The 19,043-nt window shown below is 47.7% G+C and overlaps 13 non-coding genes across 13 annotated transcripts; all 13 read right to left on the reverse strand.

The window, feature by feature from the left end:
• Nucleotides 1-243: 243 nt before the first annotated feature.
• On the reverse strand, nt 244-434 carry LOC142694865 (U2 spliceosomal RNA). Its single transcript, XR_012863036.1, has one exon. It is a non-coding gene; the product is annotated as a U2 spliceosomal RNA (small nuclear RNA).
• A 1,292-nt stretch (nt 435-1,726) lies between these two features.
• Nucleotides 1,727-1,917, reverse strand: LOC142694866 (U2 spliceosomal RNA). Its single transcript, XR_012863037.1, has one exon. It is a non-coding gene; the product is annotated as a U2 spliceosomal RNA (small nuclear RNA).
• Nucleotides 1,918-3,205: 1,288 nt separating this feature from the next.
• On the reverse strand, nt 3,206-3,396 carry LOC142694867 (U2 spliceosomal RNA). Its single transcript, XR_012863038.1, has one exon. It is a non-coding gene; the product is annotated as a U2 spliceosomal RNA (small nuclear RNA).
• Nucleotides 3,397-4,708: 1,312 nt separating this feature from the next.
• LOC142694868 (U2 spliceosomal RNA) lies at nt 4,709-4,899 on the reverse strand. The gene has a single exon (XR_012863039.1). It is a non-coding gene; the product is annotated as a U2 spliceosomal RNA (small nuclear RNA).
• A 1,297-nt stretch (nt 4,900-6,196) lies between these two features.
• On the reverse strand, nt 6,197-6,387 carry LOC142694869 (U2 spliceosomal RNA). The gene has a single exon (XR_012863040.1). It is a non-coding gene; the product is annotated as a U2 spliceosomal RNA (small nuclear RNA).
• Nucleotides 6,388-7,672: 1,285 nt separating this feature from the next.
• Nucleotides 7,673-7,863, reverse strand: LOC142694873 (U2 spliceosomal RNA). The gene has a single exon (XR_012863042.1). It is a non-coding gene; the product is annotated as a U2 spliceosomal RNA (small nuclear RNA).
• A 1,280-nt stretch (nt 7,864-9,143) lies between these two features.
• On the reverse strand, nt 9,144-9,334 carry LOC142694874 (U2 spliceosomal RNA). The gene has a single exon (XR_012863043.1). It is a non-coding gene; the product is annotated as a U2 spliceosomal RNA (small nuclear RNA).
• Nucleotides 9,335-10,646: 1,312 nt separating this feature from the next.
• Nucleotides 10,647-10,837, reverse strand: LOC142694875 (U2 spliceosomal RNA). Its single transcript, XR_012863044.1, has one exon. It is a non-coding gene; the product is annotated as a U2 spliceosomal RNA (small nuclear RNA).
• Nucleotides 10,838-12,125: 1,288 nt separating this feature from the next.
• LOC142694876 (U2 spliceosomal RNA) lies at nt 12,126-12,316 on the reverse strand. Its single transcript, XR_012863045.1, has one exon. It is a non-coding gene; the product is annotated as a U2 spliceosomal RNA (small nuclear RNA).
• A 1,292-nt stretch (nt 12,317-13,608) lies between these two features.
• LOC142694877 (U2 spliceosomal RNA) lies at nt 13,609-13,799 on the reverse strand. The gene has a single exon (XR_012863046.1). It is a non-coding gene; the product is annotated as a U2 spliceosomal RNA (small nuclear RNA).
• A 1,280-nt stretch (nt 13,800-15,079) lies between these two features.
• Nucleotides 15,080-15,270, reverse strand: LOC142694878 (U2 spliceosomal RNA). Its single transcript, XR_012863047.1, has one exon. It is a non-coding gene; the product is annotated as a U2 spliceosomal RNA (small nuclear RNA).
• Nucleotides 15,271-16,566: 1,296 nt separating this feature from the next.
• Nucleotides 16,567-16,757, reverse strand: LOC142694879 (U2 spliceosomal RNA). The gene has a single exon (XR_012863048.1). It is a non-coding gene; the product is annotated as a U2 spliceosomal RNA (small nuclear RNA).
• Nucleotides 16,758-18,037: 1,280 nt separating this feature from the next.
• LOC142694880 (U2 spliceosomal RNA) lies at nt 18,038-18,228 on the reverse strand. Its single transcript, XR_012863049.1, has one exon. It is a non-coding gene; the product is annotated as a U2 spliceosomal RNA (small nuclear RNA).
• Between the last annotated feature and the right edge of the window lie 815 nt (nt 18,229-19,043).

A 19,043-nucleotide genomic window follows, 5' to 3' on the forward strand; every position in this document is an offset into this window, starting at 1 on the left:
ACAAGGAAGGTGAATGAGGTGTTCCAATGTGAAATGCCGGAAACACAGAAACACAGACGACACACAACAAGAGGTGGCAATCTATTCATTAATTGCATTTAATCAATGAGCTCATTATCACTCATGCATTGTCCAACAGGTGTTGAAATAATGGGATTAAAAGGGGAGATCCCTTCAGAAAGACAGAAACAATAGCAAAGACAAAAAACACTTTTGGAATCTGCTTTTAGTCAACACATAAGGAAAGGGTGCACCGGTCCTGGAAATACTGCAATACCAGGTCAATGCGTGGAGTGGACAGAGCAAGCTCTATTTCCATCTCCCTGTTCTAAAAATCCATTTAATATATGGTCCCCAGATAGGGGACGTATCAGATATTAAACTGATAAGAACAGATACTACACTTGATCTTAGCCAAAAGGCCGAGAAGCGATAACCCGAACGGGCCGCGCGTTGCCCGAGCCTGCCCGATACTGCTGTTCAGCCCTTGCAGCGATTCAGCCTACTTCTAGGCAATTCCATGGGGCCCTGCAGGCTCACACACTCACAGCTACACGGGAGGTGAATAAAGGCCGGAGAGGAAGCCAGACAGGATTTGCTTCTTTTGCTTGCACCACAATGCAGTGCTGAAAGAGGAGGAATCTACATAAAAACGCCTTCCTGGCAACGCCCAAATGCCCTGCTGCCATGCAGATAAACACTGGCAGCGGCAGCAAGTGCATGCCCACAGCCACCCCTTGTTCCTTCACACCTTGTATCAGCTGTAATCCAGTCCAGTCCAGTGCTGCCTGCTGAGCAGCACTGACCAACACTGCCTGGGCCCAGGCTTTTATCTCTGAGGTCCCATTATGATGTCAGAAAGCTGGCTCTGGAATCCTGAGGGCTCCACTATGACACGTGCAAAGTTCCGTCTGAACTTTATATAAGACGGTGAGGCTCAGTCAGTCACTCAGTGTTGCCTGAGAGGGCAACACTGCAACAGCCGGCCGCCAGGCTGTCTTTTTTTTGCACAGCTAGTTGCCTCCAGGAGGCCACAAGAGGGAGACAAGGGACTGCAAAATGGAAAATAGGCATCCACCAACTTTACAGACAACTTCTCCTTGCTCCTACAACCTCCATCCTTGCACAGTTTGTTATTCTTCTAGGTAACATAGTAACAAATCCAAATTGCTGCTCTCTTTGTAGGCAAGCAAGGCTTTGTTGCAACTGCAATTCTTACTTCTTCTTGAAATGTAGGGACGACAGTACATTCCATCACATCCATCTAGTGTACACAGGTAGGTCCATTGTGGCGGGCAGGCGAGCGGGCGGGCTGCTTTATTGGCTGTTTGCTGTTCCCCTACTCCACTCCACTATTTGACTGTTGTGCTGCATCAATCAATCAATCAATCAATCAATCAATCAATCAATCAATCAATCAATCAATCAGTGGCTGGCTCAGGTGCAGCTCTTTAACTTACCTAAAAGGGAGGGCGGAGAGAAGACAAGGAAGGTGAATGAGGTGTTCCAATGTGAAATGCCGGAAACACAGAAACACAGACGACACACAACAAGAGGTGGCAATCTATTCATTAATTGCATTTAATCAATGAGCTCATTATCACTCATGCATTGTCCAACAGGTGTTGAAATAATGGGATTAAAAGGGGAGATCCCTTCAGAAAGACAGAAACAATAGCAAAGACAAAAAACACTTTTGGAATCTGCTTTTAGTCAACACATAAGGAAAGGGTGCACCGGTCCTGGAAATACTGCAATACCAGGTCAATGCGTGGAGTGGACAGAGCAAGCTCTATTTCCATCTCCCTGTTCTAAAAATCCATTTAATATATGGTCCCCAGATAGGGGACGTATCAGATATTAAACTGATAAGAACAGATACTACACTTGATCTTAGCCAAAAGGCCGAGAAGCGATAACCCGAACGGGCCGCGCGTTGCCCGAGCCTGCCCGATACTGCTGTTCAGCCCTTGCAGCGATTCAGCCTACTTCTAGGCAATTCCATGGGGCCCTGCAGGCTCACACACTCACAGCTACACGGGAGGTGAATAAAGGCCGGAGAGGAAGCCAGACAGGATTTGCTTCTTTTGCTTGCACCACAATGCAGTGCTGAAAGAGGAGGAATCTACATAAAAACGCCTTCCTGGCAACGCCCAAATGCCCTGCTGCCATGCAGATAAACACTGGCAGCGGCAGCAAGTGCATGCCCACAGCCACCCCTTGTTCCTTCACACCTTGTATCAGCTGTAATCCAGTCCAGTCCAGTGCTGCCTGCTGAGCAGCACTGACCAACACTGCCTGGGCCCAGGCTTTTATCTCTGAGGCCCCATTATGATGTCAGAAAGCTGGCTCTGGAATCCTGAGGGCTCCACTATGACACGTGCAAAGTTCCGTCTGAACTTTATATAAGACGGTGAGGCTCAGTCAGTCACTCAGTGTTGCCTGAGAGGGCAACACTGCAACAGCCGGCCGCCAGGCTGTCTTTTTTTTGCACAGCTAGTTGCCTCCAGGAGGCCACAAGAGGGAGACAAGGGACTGCAAAATGGAAAATAGGCATCCACCAACTTTACAGACAACTTCTCCTTGCTCCTACAACCTCCATCCTTGCACAGTTTGTTATTCTTCTAGGTAACATAGTAACAAATCCAAATTGCTGCTCTCTTTGTAGGCAAGCAAGGCTTTGTTGCAACTGCAATTCTTACTTCTTCTTGAAATGTAGGGACGACAGTACATTCCATCACATCCATCTAGTGTACACAGGTCGGTCCATTGTGGCGGGCAGGCGAGCGGGCGGGCTGCTTTATTGGCTGTTTGCTGTTCCCCTACTCCACTCCACTATTTGACTGTTGTGCTGCATCAATCAATCAATCAATCAATCAATCAATCAATCAATCAATCAAAAAATCAGTGGCTGGCTCAGGTGCAGCTCTTTAACTTACCTAAAAGGGAGGGCGGAGAGAAGACAAGGAAGGTGAATGAGGTGTTCCAATGTGAAATGCCGGAAACACAGAAACACAGACGACACACAACAAGAGGTGGCAATCTATTCATTAATTGCATTTAATCAATGAGCTCATTATCACTCATGCATTGTCCAACAGGTGTTGAAATAATGGGATTAAAAGGGGAGATCCCTTCAGAAAGACAGAAACAATAGCAAAGACAAAAAACACTTTTGGAATCTGCTTTTAGTCAACACATAAGGAAAGGGTGCACCGGTCCTGGAAATACTGCAATACCAGGTCAATGCGTGGAGTGGACAGAGCAAGCTCTATTTCCATCTCCCTGTTCTAAAAATCCATTTAATATATGGTCCCCAGATAGGGGACGTATCAGATATTAAACTGATAAGAACAGATACTACACTTGATCTTAGCCAAAAGGCCGAGAAGCGATAACCCGAACGGGCCGCGCGTTGCCCGAGCCTGCCCGATACTGCTGTTCAGCCCTTGCAGCGATTCAGCCTACTTCTAGGCAATTCCATGGGGCCCTGCAGGCTCACACACTCACAGCTACACGGGAGGTGAATAAAGGCCGGAGAGGAAGCCAGACAGGATTTGCTTCTTTTGCTTGCACCACAATGCAGTGCTGAAAGAGGAGGAATCTACATAAAAACGCCTTCCTGGCAACGCCCAAATGCCCTGCTGCCATGCAGATAAACACTGGCAGCGGCAGCAAGTGCATGCCCACAGCCACCCCTTGTTCCTTCACACCTTGTATCAGCTGTAATCCAGTCCAGTCCAGTGCTGCCTGCTGAGCAGCACTGACCAACACTGCCTGGGCCCAGGCTTTTATCTCTGAGGCCCCATTATGATGTCAGAAAGCTGGCTCTGGAATCCTGAGGGCTCCACTATGACACGTGCAAAGTTCCGTCTGAACTTTATATAAGACGGTGAGGCTCAGTCAGTCACTCAGTGTTGCCTGAGAGGGCAACACTGCAACAGCCGGCCGCCAGGCTGTCTTTTTTTTGCACAGCTAGTTGCCTCCAGGAGGCCACAAGAGGGAGACAAGGGACTGCAAAATGGAAAATAGGCATCCACCAACTTTACAGACAACTTCTCCTTGCTCCTACAACCTCCATCCTTGCACAGTTTGTTATTCTTCTAGGTAACATAGTAACAAATCCAAATTGCTGCTCTCTTTGTAGGCAAGCAAGGCTTTGTTGCAACTGCAATTCTTACTTCTTCTTGAAATGTAGGGACGACAGTACATTCCATCACATCCATCTAGTGTACACAGGTAGGTCCATTGTGGCGGGCAGGCGAGCGGGCGGGCTGCTTTATTGGCTGTTTGCTGTTCCCCTACTCCACTCCACTATTTGACTGTTGTGCTGCATCAATCAATCAATCAATCAATCAATCAATCAATCAATCAATCAATCAATCAATCAATAAATCAATCAATCAATCAGTGGCTGGCTCAGGTGCAGCTCTTTAACTTACCTAAAAGGGAGGGCGGAGAGAAGACAAGGAAGGTGAATGAGGTGTTCCAATGTGAAATGCCGGAAACACAGAAACACAGACGACACACAACAAGAGGTGGCAATCTATTCATTAATTGCATTTAATCAATGAGCTCATTATCACTCATGCATTGTCCAACAGGTGTTGAAATAATGGGATTAAAAGGGGAGATCCCTTCAGAAAGACAGAAACAATAGCAAAGACAAAAAACACTTTTGGAATCTGCTTTTAGTCAACACATAAGGAAAGGGTGCACCGGTCCTGGAAATACTGCAATACCAGGTCAATGCGTGGAGTGGACAGAGCAAGCTCTATTTCCATCTCCCTGTTCTAAAAATCCATTTAATATATGGTCCCCAGATAGGGGACGTATCAGATATTAAACTGATAAGAACAGATACTACACTTGATCTTAGCCAAAAGGCCGAGAAGCGATAACCCGAACGGGCCGCGCGTTGCCCGAGCCTGCCCGATACTGCTGTTCAGCCCTTGCAGCGATTCAGCCTACTTCTAGGCAATTCCATGGGGCCCTGCAGGCTCACACACTCACAGCTACACGGGAGGTGAATAAAGGCCGGAGAGGAAGCCAGACAGGATTTGCTTCTTTTGCTTGCACCACAATGCAGTGCTGAAAGAGGAGGAATCTACATAAAAACGCCTTCCTGGCAACGCCCAAATGCCCTGCTGCCATGCAGATAAACACTGGCAGCGGCAGCAAGTGCATGCCCACAGCCACCCCTTGTTCCTTCACACCTTGTATCAGCTGTAATCCAGTCCAGTCCAGTGCTGCCTGCTGAGCAGCACTGACCAACACTGCCTGGGCCCAGGCTTTTATCTCTGAGGCCCCATTATGATGTCAGAAAGCTGGCTCTGGAATCCTGAGGGCTCCACTATGACACGTGCAAAGTTCCGTCTGAACTTTATATAAGACGGTGAGGCTCAGTCAGTCACTCAGTGTTGCCTGAGAGGGCAACACTGCAACAGCCGGCCGCCAGGCTGTCTTTTTTTTGCACAGCTAGTTGCCTCCAGGAGGCCACAAGAGGGAGACAAGGGACTGCAAAATGGAAAATAGGCATCCACCAACTTTACAGACAACTTCTCCTTGCTCCTACAACCTCCATCCTTGCACAGTTTGTTATTCTTCTAGGTAACATAGTAACAAATCCAAATTGCTGCTCTCTTTGTAGGCAAGCAAGGCTTTGTTGCAACTGCAATTCTTACTTCTTCTTGAAATGTAGGGACGACAGTACATTCCATCACATCCATCTAGTGTACACAGGTAGGTCCATTGTGGCGGGCAGGCGAGCGGGCGGGCTGCTTTATTGGCTGTTTGCTGTTCCCCTACTCCACTCCACTATTTGACTGTTGTGCTGCATCAATCAATCAATCAATCAATCAATCAATCAATCAATCAATCAATCAATCAATCAATCAGTGGCTGGCTCAGGTGCAGCTCTTTAACTTACCTAAAAGGGAGGGCGGAGAGAAGACAAGGAAGGTGAATGAGGTGTTCCAATGTGAAATGCCGGAAACACAGAAACACAGACGACACACAACAAGAGGTGGCAATCTATTCATTAATTGCATTTAATCAATGAGCTCATTATCACTCATGCATTGTCCAACAGGTGTTGAAATAATGGGATTAAAAGGGGAGATCCCTTCAGAAAGACAGAAACAAATAGCAAAGACAAAAAACACTTTTGGAATCTGCTTTTAGTCAACACATAAGGAAAGGGTGCACCGGTCCTGGAAATACTGCAATACCAGGTCAATGCGTGGAGTGGACAGAGCAAGCTCTATTTCCATCTCCCTGTTCTAAAAATCCATTTAATATATGGTCCCCAGATAGGGGACGTATCAGATATTAAACTGATAAGAACAGATACTACACTTGATCTTAGCCAAAAGGCCGAGAAGCGATAACCCGAACGGGCCGCGCGTTGCCCGAGCCTGCCCGATACTGCTGTTCAGCCCTTGCAGCGATTCAGCCTACTTCTAGGCAATTCCATGGGGCCCTGCAGGCTCACACACTCACAGCTACACGGGAGGTGAATAAAGGCCGGAGAGGAAGCCAGACAGGATTTGCTTCTTTTGCTTGCACCACAATGCAGTGCTGAAAGAGGAGGAATCTACATAAAAACGCCTTCCTGGCAACGCCCAAATGCCCTGCTGCCATGCAGATAAACACTGGCAGCGGCAGCAAGTGCATGCCCACAGCCACCCCTTGTTCCTTCACACCTTGTATCAGCTGTAATCCAGTCCAGTCCAGTGCTGCCTGCTGAGCAGCACTGACCAACACTGCCTGGGCCCAGGCTTTTATCTCTGAGGCCCCATTATGATGTCAGAAAGCTGGCTCTGGAATCCTGAGGGCTCCACTATGACACGTGCAAAGTTCCGTCTGAACTTTATATAAGACGGTGAGGCTCAGTCAGTCACTCAGTGTTGCCTGAGAGGGCAACACTGCAACAGCCGGCCGCCAGGCTGTCTTTTTTTTGCACAGCTAGTTGCCTCCAGGAGGCCACAAGAGGGAGACAAGGGACTGCAAAATGGAAAATAGGCATCCACCAACTTTACAGACAACTTCTCCTTGCTCCTACAACCTCCATCCTTGCACAGTTTGTTATTCTTCTAGGTAACATAGTAACAAATCCAAATTGCTGCTCTCTTTGTAGGCAAGCAAGGCTTTGTTGCAACTGCAATTCTTACTTCTTCTTGAAATGTAGGGACAACAGTACATTCCATCACATCCATCTAGTGTACACAGGTAGGTCCATTGTGGCGGGCAGGCGAGCGGGCGGGCTGCTTTATTGGCTGTTTGCTGTTCCCCTACTCCACTCCACTATTTGACTGTTGTGCTGCAATCAATCAATCAATCAATCAATCAATCAATCAATCAATCAATCAATCAGTGGCTGGCTCAGGTGCAGCTCTTTAACTTACCTAAAAGGGAGGGCGGAGAGAAGACAAGGAAGGTGAATGAGGTGTTCCAATGTGAAATTCCGGAAACACAGAAACACAGACGACACACAACAAGAGGTGGCAATCTATTCATTAATTGCATTTAATCAATGAGCTCATTATCACTCATGCATTGTCCAACAGGTGTTGAAATAATGGGATTAAAAGGGGAGATCCCTTCAGAAAGACAGAAACAATAGCAAAGACAAAAAACACTTTTGGAATCTGCTTTTAGTCAACACATAAGGAAAGGGTGCACCGGTCCTGGAAATACTGCAATACCAGGTCAATGCGTGGAGTGGACAGAGCAAGCTCTATTTCCATCTCCCTGTTCTAAAAATCCATTTAATATATGGTCCCCAGATAGGGGACGTATCAGATATTAAACTGATAAGAACAGATACTACACTTGATCTTAGCCAAAAGGCCGAGAAGCGATAACCCGAACGGGCCGCGCGTTGCCCGAGCCTGCCCGATACTGCTGTTCAGCCCTTGCAGCGATTCAGCCTACTTCTAGGCAATTCCATGGGGCCCTGCAGGCTCACACACTCACAGCTACACGGGAGGTGAATAAAGGCCGGAGAGGAAGCCAGACAGGATTTGCTTCTTTTGCTTGCACCACAATGCAGTGCTGAAAGAGGAGGAATCTACATAAAAACGCCTTCCTGGCAACGCCCAAATGCCCTGCTGCCATGCAGATAAACACTGGCAGCGGCAGCAAGTGCATGCCCACAGCCACCCCTTGTTCCTTCACACCTTGTATCAGCTGTAATCCAGTCCAGTCCAGTGCTGCCTGCTGAGCAGCACTGACCAACACTGCCTGGGCCCAGGCTTTTATCTCTGAGGTCCCATTATGATGTCAGAAAGCTGGCTCTGGAATCCTGAGGGCTCCACTATGACACGTGCAAAGTTCCGTCTGAACTTTATATAAGACGGTGAGGCTCAGTCAGTCACTCAGTGTTGCCTGAGAGGGCAACACTGCAACAGCCGGCCGCCAGGCTGTCTTTTTTTTGCACAGCTAGTTGCCTCCAGGAGGCCACAAGAGGGAGACAAGGGACTGCAAAATGGAAAATAGGCATCCACCAACTTTACAGACAACTTCTCCTTGCTCCTACAACCTCCATCCTTGCACAGTTTGTTATTCTTCTAGGTAACATAGTAACAAATCCAAATTGCTGCTCTCTTTGTAGGCAAGCAAGGCTTTGTTGCAACTGCAATTCTTACTTCTTCTTGAAATGTAGGGACAACAGTACATTCCATCACATCCATCTAGTGTACACAGGTAGGTCCATTGTGGCGGGCAGGCGAGCGGGCGGGCTGCTTTATTGGCTGTTTGCTGTTCCCCTACTCCACTCCACTATTTGACTGTTGTGCTGCATCAATCAATCAATCAATCAATCAATCAATCAATCAATCAATCAGTGGCTGGCTCAGGTGCAGCTCTTTAACTTACCTAAAAGGGAGGGCGGAGAGAAGACAAGGAAGGTGAATGAGGTGTTCCAATGTGAAATGCCGGAAACACAGAAACACAGACGACACACAACAAGAGGTGGCAATCTATTCATTAATTGCATTTAATCAATGAGCTCATTATCACTCATGCATTGTCCAACAGGTGTTGAAATAATGGGATTAAAAGGGGAGATCCCTTCAGAAAGACAGAAACAATAGCAAAGACAAAAAACACTTTTGGAATCTGCTTTTAGTCAACACATAAGGAAAGGGTGCACCGGTCCTGGAAATACTGCAATACCAGGTCAATGCGTGGAGTGGACAGAGCAAGCTCTATTTCCATCTCCCTGTTCTAAAAATCCATTTAATATATGGTCCCCAGATAGGGGACGTATCAGATATTAAACTGATAAGAACAGATACTACACTTGATCTTAGCCAAAAGGCCGAGAAGCGATAACCCGAACGGGCCGCGCGTTGCCCGAGCCTGCCCGATACTGCTGTTCAGCCCTTGCAGCGATTCAGCCTACTTCTAGGCAATTCCATGGGGCCCTGCAGGCTCACACACTCACAGCTACACGGGAGGTGAATAAAGGCCGGAGAGGAAGCCAGACAGGATTTGCTTCTTTTGCTTGCACCACAATGCAGTGCTGAAAGAGGAGGAATCTACATAAAAACGCCTTCCTGGCAACGCCCAAATGAACGCCCAAATGCCCTGCTGCCATGCAGATAAACACTGGCAGCGGCAGCAAGTGCATGCCCACAGCCACCCCTTGTTCCTTCACACCTTGTATCAGCTGTAATCCAGTCCAGTCCAGTGCTGCCTGCTGAGCAGCACTGACCAACACTGCCTGGGCCCAGGCTTTTATCTCTGAGGCCCCATTATGATGTCAGAAAGCTGGCTCTGGAATCCTGAGGGCTCCACTATGACACGTGCAAAGTTCCGTCTGAACTTTATATAAGACGGTGAGGCTCAGTCAGTCACTCAGTGTTGCCTGAGAGGGCAACACTGCAACAGCCGGCCGCCAGGCTGTCTTTTTTTTGCACAGCTAGTTGCCTCCAGGAGGCCACAAGAGGGAGACAAGGGACTGCAAAATGGAAAATAGGCATCCACCAACTTTACAGACAACTTCTCCTTGCTCCTACAACCTCCATCCTTGCACAGTTTGTTATTCTTCTAGGTAACATAGTAACAAATCCAAATTGCTGCTCTCTTTGTAGGCAAGCAAGGCTTTGTTGCAACTGCAATTCTTACTTCTTCTTGAAATGTAGGGACGACAGTACATTCCATCACATCCATCTAGTGTACACAGGTAGGTCCATTGTGGCGGGCAGGCGAGCGGGCGGGCTGCTTTATTGGCTGTTTGCTGTTCCCCTACTCCACTCCACTATTTGACTGTTGTGCTGCATCAATCAATCAATCAATCAATCAATCAATCAATCAATCAATCAATCAATCAATCAATCAATCAGTGGCTGGCTCAGGTGCAGCTCTTTAACTTACCTAAAAGGGAGGGCGGAGAGAAGACAAGGAAGGTGAATGAGGTGTTCCAATGTGAAATGCCGGAAACACAGAAACACAGACGACACACAACAAGAGGTGGCAATCTATTCATTAATTGCATTTAATCAATGAGCTCATTATCACTCATGCATTGTCCAACAGGTGTTGAAATAATGGGATTAAAAGGGGAGATCCCTTCAGAAAGACAGAAACAATAGCAAAGACAAAAAACACTTTTGGAATCTGCTTTTAGTCAACACATAAGGAAAGGGTGCACCGGTCCTGGAAATACTGCAATACCAGGTCAATGCGTGGAGTGGACAGAGCAAGCTCTATTTCCATCTCCCTGTTCTAAAAATCCATTTAATATATGGTCCCCAGATAGGGGACGTATCAGATATTAAACTGATAAGAACAGATACTACACTTGATCTTAGCCAAAAGGCCGAGAAGCGATAACCCGAACGGGCCGCGCGTTGCCCGAGCCTGCCCGATACTGCTGTTCAGCCCTTGCAGCGATTCAGCCTACTTCTAGGCAATTCCATGGGGCCCTGCAGGCTCACACACTCACAGCTACACGGGAGGTGAATAAAGGCCGGAGAGGAAGCCAGACAGGATTTGCTTCTTTTGCTTGCACCACAATGCAGTGCTGAAAGAGGAGGAATCTACATAAAAACGCCTTCCTGGCAACGCCCAAATGCCCTGCTGCCATGCAGATAAACACTGGCAGCGGCAGCAAGTGCATGCCCACAGCCACCCCTTGTTCCTTCACACCTTGTATCAGCTGTAATCCAGTCCAGTCCAGTGCTGCCTGCTGAGCAGCACTGACCAACACTGCCTGGGCCCAGGCTTTTATCTCTGAGGTCCCATTATGATGTCAGAAAGCTGGCTCTGGAATCCTGAGGGCTCCACTATGACACGTGCAAAGTTCCGTCTGAACTTTATATAAGACGGTGAGGCTCAGTCAGTCACTCAGTGTTGCCTGAGAGGGCAACACTGCAACAGCCGGCCGCCAGGCTGTCTTTTTTTTGCACAGCTAGTTGCCTCCAGGAGGCCACAAGAGGGAGACAAGGGACTGCAAAATGGAAAATAGGCATCCACCAACTTTACAGACAACTTCTCCTTGCTCCTACAACCTCCATCCTTGCACAGTTTGTTATTCTTCTAGGTAACATAGTAACAAATCCAAATTGCTGCTCTCTTTGTAGGCAAGCAAGGCTTTGTTGCAACTGCAATTCTTACTTCTTCTTGAAATGTAGGGACGACAGTACATTCCATCACATCCATCTAGTGTACACAGGTAGGTCCATTGTGGCGGGCAGGCGAGCGGGCGGGCTGCTTTATTGGCTGTTTGCTGTTCCCCTACTCCACTCCACTATTTGACTGTTGTGCTGCATCAATCAATCAATCAATCAATCAATCAATCAATCAATCAATCAATCAATCAGTGGCTGGCTCAGGTGCAGCTCTTTAACTTACCTAAAAGGGAGGGCGGAGAGAAGACAAGGAAGGTGAATGAGGTGTTCCAATGTGAAATGCCGGAAACACAGAAACACAGACGACACACAACAAGAGGTGGCAATCTATTCATTAATTGCATTTAATCAATGAGCTCATTATCACTCATGCATTGTCCAACAGGTGTTGAAATAATGGGATTAAAAGGGGAGATCCCTTCAGAAAGACAGAAACAATAGCAAAGACAAAAAACACTTTTGGAATCTGCTTTTAGTCAACACATAAGGAAAGGGTGCACCGGTCCTGGAAATACTGCAATACCAGGTCAATGCGTGGAGTGGACAGAGCAAGCTCTATTTCCATCTCCCTGTTCTAAAAATCCATTTAATATATGGTCCCCAGATAGGGGACGTATCAGATATTAAACTGATAAGAACAGATACTACACTTGATCTTAGCCAAAAGGCCGAGAAGCGATAACCCGAACGGGCCGCGCGTTGCCCGAGCCTGCCCGATACTGCTGTTCAGCCCTTGCAGCGATTCAGCCTACTTCTAGGCAATTCCATGGGGCCCTGCAGGCTCACACACTCACAGCTACACGGGAGGTGAATAAAGGCCGGAGAGGAAGCCAGACAGGATTTGCTTCTTTTGCTTGCACCACAATGCAGTGCTGAAAGAGGAGGAATCTACATAAAAACGCCTTCCTGGCAACGCCCAAATGCCCTGCTGCCATGCAGATAAACACTGGCAGCGGCAGCAAGTGCATGCCCACAGCCACCCCTTGTTCCTTCACACCTTGTATCAGCTGTAATCCAGTCCAGTCCAGTGCTGCCTGCTGAGCAGCACTGACCAACACTGCCTGGGCCCAGGCTTTTATCTCTGAGGCCCCATTATGATGTCAGAAAGCTGGCTCTGGAATCCTGAGGGCTCCACTATGACACGTGCAAAGTTCCGTCTGAACTTTATATAAGATGGTGAGGCTCAGTCAGTCACTCAGTGTTGCCTGAGAGGGCAACACTGCAACAGCCGGCCGCCAGGCTGTCTTTTTTTTGCACAGCTAGTTGCCTCCAGGAGGCCACAAGAGGGAGACAAGGGACTGCAAAATGGAAAATAGGCATCCACCAACTTTACAGACAACTTCTCCTTGCTCCTACAACCTCCATCCTTGCACAGTTTGTTATTCTTCTAGGTAACATAGTAACAAATCCAAATTGCTGCTCTCTTTGTAGGCAAGCAAGGCTTTGTTGCAACTGCAATTCTTACTTCTTCTTGAAATGTAGGGACGACAGTACATTCCATCACATCCATCTAGTGTACACAGGTAGGTCCATTGTGGCGGGCAGGCGAGCGGGCGGGCTGCTTTATTGGCTGTTTGCTGTTCCCCTACTCCACTCCACTATTTGACTGTTGTGCTGCATCAATCAATCAATCAATCAATCAATCAATCAATCAATCAATCAATCAATCAATCAGTGGCTGGCTCAGGTGCAGCTCTTTAACTTACCTAAAAGGGAGGGCGGAGAGAAGACAAGGAAGGTGAATGAGGTGTTCCAATGTGAAATGCCGGAAACACAGAAACACAGACGACACACAACAAGAGGTGGCAATCTATTCATTAATTGCATTTAATCAATGAGCTCATTATCACTCATGCATTGTCCAACAGGTGTTGAAATAATGGGATTAAAAGGGGAGATCCCTTCAGAAAGACAGAAACAATAGCAAAGACAAAAAACACTTTTGGAATCTGCTTTTAGTCAACACATAAGGAAAGGGTGCACCGGTCCTGGAAATACTGCAATACCAGGTCAATGCGTGGAGTGGACAGAGCAAGCTCTATTTCCATCTCCCTGTTCTAAAAATCCATTTAATATATGGTCCCCAGATAGGGGACGTATCAGATATTAAACTGATAAGAACAGATACTACACTTGATCTTAGCCAAAAGGCCGAGAAGCGATAACCCGAACGGGCCGCGCGTTGCCCGAGCCTGCCCGATACTGCTGTTCAGCCCTTGCAGCGATTCAGCCTACTTCTAGGCAATTCCATGGGGCCCTGCAGGCTCACACACTCACAGCTACACGGGAGGTGAATAAAGGCCGGAGAGGAAGCCAGACAGGATTTGCTTCTTTTGCTTGCACCACAATGCAGTGCTGAAAGAGGAGGAATCTACATAAAAACGCCTTCCTGGCAACGCCCAAATGCCCTGCTGCCATGCAGATAAACACTGGCAGCGGCAGCAAGTGCATGCCCACAGCCACCCCTTGTTCCTTCACACCTTGTATCAGCTGTAATCCAGTCCAGTCCAGTGCTGCCTGCTGAGCAGCACTGACCAACACTGCCTGGGCCCAGGCTTTTATCTCTGAGGCCCCATTATGATGTCAGAAAGCTGGCTCTGGAATCCTGAGGGCTCCACTATGACACGTGCAAAGTTCCGTCTGAACTTTATATAAGACGGTGAGGCTCAGTCAGTCACTCAGTGTTGCCTGAGAGGGCAACACTGCAACAGCCGGCCGCCAGGCTGTCTTTTTTTTGCACAGCTAGTTGCCTCCAGGAGGCCACAAGAGGGAGACAAGGGACTGCAAAATGGAAAATAGGCATCCACCAACTTTACAGACAACTTCTCCTTGCTCCTACAACCTCCATCCTTGCACAGTTTGTTATTCTTCTAGGTAACATAGTAACAAATCCAAATTGCTGCTCTCTTTGTAGGCAAGCAAGGCTTTGTTGCAACTGCAATTCTTACTTCTTCTTGAAATGTAGGGACGACAGTACATTCCATCACATCCATCTAGTGTACACAGGTAGGTCCATTGTGGCGGGCAGGCGAGCGGGCGGGCTGCTTTATTGGCTGTTTGCTGTTCCCCTACTCCACTCCACTATTTGACTGTTGTGCTGCATCAATCAATCAATCAATCAATCAATCAATCAATCAATCAATCAGTGGCTGGCTCAGGTGCAGCTCTTTAACTTACCTAAAAGGGAGGGCGGAGAGAAGACAAGGAAGGTGAATGAGGTGTTCCAATGTGAAATGCCGGAAACACAGAAACACAGACGACACACAACAAGAGGTGGCAATCTATTCATTAATTGCATTTAATCAATGAGCTCATTATCACTCATGCATTGTCCAACAGGTGTTGAAATAATGGGATTAAAAGGGGAGATCCCTTCAGAAAGACAGAAACAATAGCAAAGACAAAAAACACTTTTGGAATCTGCTTTTAGTCAACACATAAGGAAAGGGTGCACCGGTCCTGGAAATACTGCAATACCAGGTCAATGCGTGGAGTGGACAGAGCAAGCTCTATTTCCATCTCCCTGTTCTAAAAATCCATTTAATATATGGTCCCCAGATAGGGGACGTATCAGATATTAAACTGATAAGAACAGATACTACACTTGATCTTAGCCAAAAGGCCGAGAAGCGATAACCCGAACGGGCCGCGCGTTGCCCGAGCCTGCCCGATACTGCTGTTCAGCCCTTGCAGCGATTCAGCCTACTTCTAGGCAATTCCATGGGGCCCTGCAGGCTCACACACTCACAGCTACACGGGAGGTGAATAAAGGCCGGAGAGGAAGCCAGACAGGATTTGCTTCTTTTGCTTGCACCACAATGCAGTGCTGAAAGAGGAGGAATCTACATAAAAACGCCTTCCTGGCAACGCCCAAATGCCCTGCTGCCATGCAGATAAACACTGGCAGCGGCAGCAAGTGCATGCCCACAGCCACCCCTTGTTCCTTCACACCTTGTATCAGCTGTAATCCAGTCCAGTCCAGTGCTGCCTGCTGAGCAGCACTGACCAACACTGCCTGGGCCCAGGCTTTTATCTCTGAGGCCCCATTATGATGTCAGAAAGCTGGCTCTGGAATCCTGAGGGCTCCACTATGACACGTGCAAAGTTCCGTCTGAACTCTATATAAGACGGTGAGGCTCAGTCAGTCACTCAGTGTTGCCTGAGAGGGCAACACTGCAACAGCCGGCCGCCAGGCTGTCTTTTTTTTGCACAGCTAGTTGCCTCCAGGAGGCCACAAGAGGGAGACAAGGGACTGCAAAATGGAAAATAGGCATCCACCAACTTTACAGACAACTTCTCCTTGCTCCTACAACCTCCATCCTTGCACAGTTTGTTATTCTTCTAGGTAACATAGTAACAAATCCAAATTGCTGCTCTCTTTGTAGGCAAGCAAGGCTTTGTTGCAACTGCAATTCTTACTTCTTCTTGAAATGTAGGGACGACAGTACATTCCATCACATCCATCTAGTGTACACAGGTAGGTCCATTGTGGCGGGCAGGCGAGCGGGCGGGCTGCTTTATTGGCTGTTTGCTGTTCCCCTACTCCACTCCACTATTTGACTGTTGTGCTGCATCAATCAATCAATCAATCAATCAATCAATCAATCAATCAATCAATCAATCAATCAATCAGTGGCTGGCTCAGGTGCAGCTCTTTAACTTACCTAAAAGGGAGGGCGGAGAGAAGACAAGGAAGGTGAATGAGGTGTTCCAATGTGAAATGCCGGAAACACAGAAACACAGACGACACACAACAAGAGGTGGCAATCTATTCATTAATTGCATTTAATCAATGAGCTCATTATCACTCATGCATTGTCCAACAGGTGTTGAAATAATGGGATTAAAAGGGGAGATCCCTTCAGAAAGACAGAAACAATAGCAAAGACAAAAAACACTTTTGGAATCTGCTTTTAGTCAACACATAAGGAAAGGGTGCACCGGTCCTGGAAATACTGCAATACCAGGTCAATGCGTGGAGTGGACAGAGCAAGCTCTATTTCCATCTCCCTGTTCTAAAAATCCATTTAATATATGGTCCCCAGATAGGGGACGTATCAGATATTAAACTGATAAGAACAGATACTACACTTGATCTTAGCCAAAAGGCCGAGAAGCGATAACCCGAACGGGCCGCGCGTTGCCCGAGCCTGCCCGATACTGCTGTTCAGCCCTTGCAGCGATTCAGCCTACTTCTAGGCAATTCCATGGGGCCCTGCAGGCTCACACACTCACAGCTACACGGGAGGTGAATAAAGGCCGGAGAGGAAGCCAGACAGGATTTGCTTCTTTTGCTTGCACCACAATGCAGTGCTGAAAGAGGAGGAATCTACATAAAAACGCCTTCCTGGCAACGCCCAAATGCCCTGCTGCCATGCAGATAAACACTGGCAGCGGCAGCAAGTGCATGCCCACAGCCACCCCTTGTTCCTTCACACCTTGTATCAGCTGTAATCCAGTCCAGTCCAGTGCTGCCTGCTGAGCAGCACTGACCAACACTGCCTGGGCCCAGGCTTTTATCTCTGAGGCCCCATTATGATGTCAGAAAGCTGGCTCTGGAATCCTGAGGGCTCCACTATGACACGTGCAAAGTTCCGTCTGAACTTTATATAAGACGGTGAGGCTCAGTCAGTCACTCAGTGTTGCCTGAGAGGGCAACACTGCAACAGCCGGCCGCCAGGCTGTCTTTTTTTTGCACAGCTAGTTGCCTCCAGGAGGCCACAAGAGGGAGACAAGGGACTGCAAAATGGAAAATAGGCATCCACCAACTTTACAGACAACTTCTCCTTGCTCCTACAACCTCCATCCTTGCACAGTTTGTTATTCTTCTAGGTAACATAGTAACAAATCCAAATTGCTGCTCTCTTTGTAGGCAAGCAAGGCTTTGTTGCAACTGCAATTCTTACTTCTTCTTGAAATGTAGGGACGACAGTACATTCCATCACATCCATCTAGTGTACACAGGTAGGTCCATTGTGGCGGGCAGGCGAGCGGGCGGGCTGCTTTATTGGCTGTTTGCTGTTCCCCTACTCCACTCCACTATTTGACTGTTGTGCTGCATCAATCAATCAATCAATCAATCAATCAATCAATCAATCAATCAGTGACTGGCTCAGGTGCAGCTCTTTAACTTACCTAAAAGGGAGGGCGGAGAGAAGACAAGGAAGGTGAATGAGGTGTTCCAATGTGAAATGCCGGAAACACAGAAACACAGACGACACACAACAAGAGGTGGCAATCTATTCATTAATTGCATTTAATCAATGAGCTCATTATCACTCATGCATTGTCCAACAGGTGTTGAAATAATGGGATTAAAAGGGGAGATCCCTTCAGAAAGACAGAAACAATAGCAAAGACAAAAAACACTTTTGGAATCTGCTTTTAGTCAACACATAAGGAAAGGGTGCACCGGTCCTGGAAATACTGCAATACCAGGTCAATGCGTGGAGTGGACAGAGCAAGCTCTATTTCCATCTCCCTGTTCTAAAAATCCATTTAATATATGGTCCCCAGATAGGGGACGTATCAGATATTAAACTGATAAGAACAGATACTACACTTGATCTTAGCCAAAAGGCCGAGAAGCGATAACCCGAACGGGCCGCGCGTTGCCCGAGCCTGCCCGATACTGCTGTTCAGCCCTTGCAGCGATTCAGCCTACTTCTAGGCAATTCCATGGGGCCCTGCAGGCTCACACACTCACAGCTACACGGGAGGTGAATAAAGGCCGGAGAGGAAGCCAGACAGGATTTGCTTCTTTTGCTTGCACCACAATGCAGTGCTGAAAGAGGAGGAATCTACATAAAAACGCCTTCCTGGCAACGCCCAAATGCCCTGCTGCCATGCAGATAAACACTGGCAGCGGCAGCAAGTGCATGCCCACAGCCACCCCTTGTTCCTTCACACCTTGTATCAGCTGTAATCCAGTCCAGTCCAGTGCTGCCTGCTGAGCAGCACTGACCAACACTGCCTGGGCCCAGGCTTTTATCTCTGAGGCCCCATTATGATGTCAGAAAGCTGGCTCTGGAATCCTGAGGGCTCCACTATGACACGTGCAAAGTTCCGTCTGAACTTTATATAAGACGGTGAGGCTCAGTCAGTCACTCAGTGTTGCCTGAGAGGGCAACACTGCAACAGCCGGCCGCCAGGCTGTCTTTTTTTTGCACAGCTAGTTGCCTCCAGGAGGCCACAAGAGGGAGACAAGGGACTGCAAAATGGAAAATAGGCATCCACCAACTTTACAGACAACTTCTCCTTGCTCCTACAACCTCCATCCTTGCACAGTTTGTTATTCTTCTAGGTAACATAGTAACAAATCCAAATTGCTGCTCTCTTTGTAGGCAAGCAAGGCTTTGTTGCAACTGCAATTCTTACTTCTTCTTGAAATGTAGGGACGACAGTACA

Source organism: Rhinoderma darwinii (assembly GCF_050947455.1).
Source record: "Rhinoderma darwinii isolate aRhiDar2 chromosome 5 unlocalized genomic scaffold, aRhiDar2.hap1 SUPER_5_unloc_46, whole genome shotgun sequence".
Lineage (NCBI taxonomy): Eukaryota > Metazoa > Chordata > Amphibia > Anura > Rhinodermatidae > Rhinoderma > Rhinoderma darwinii.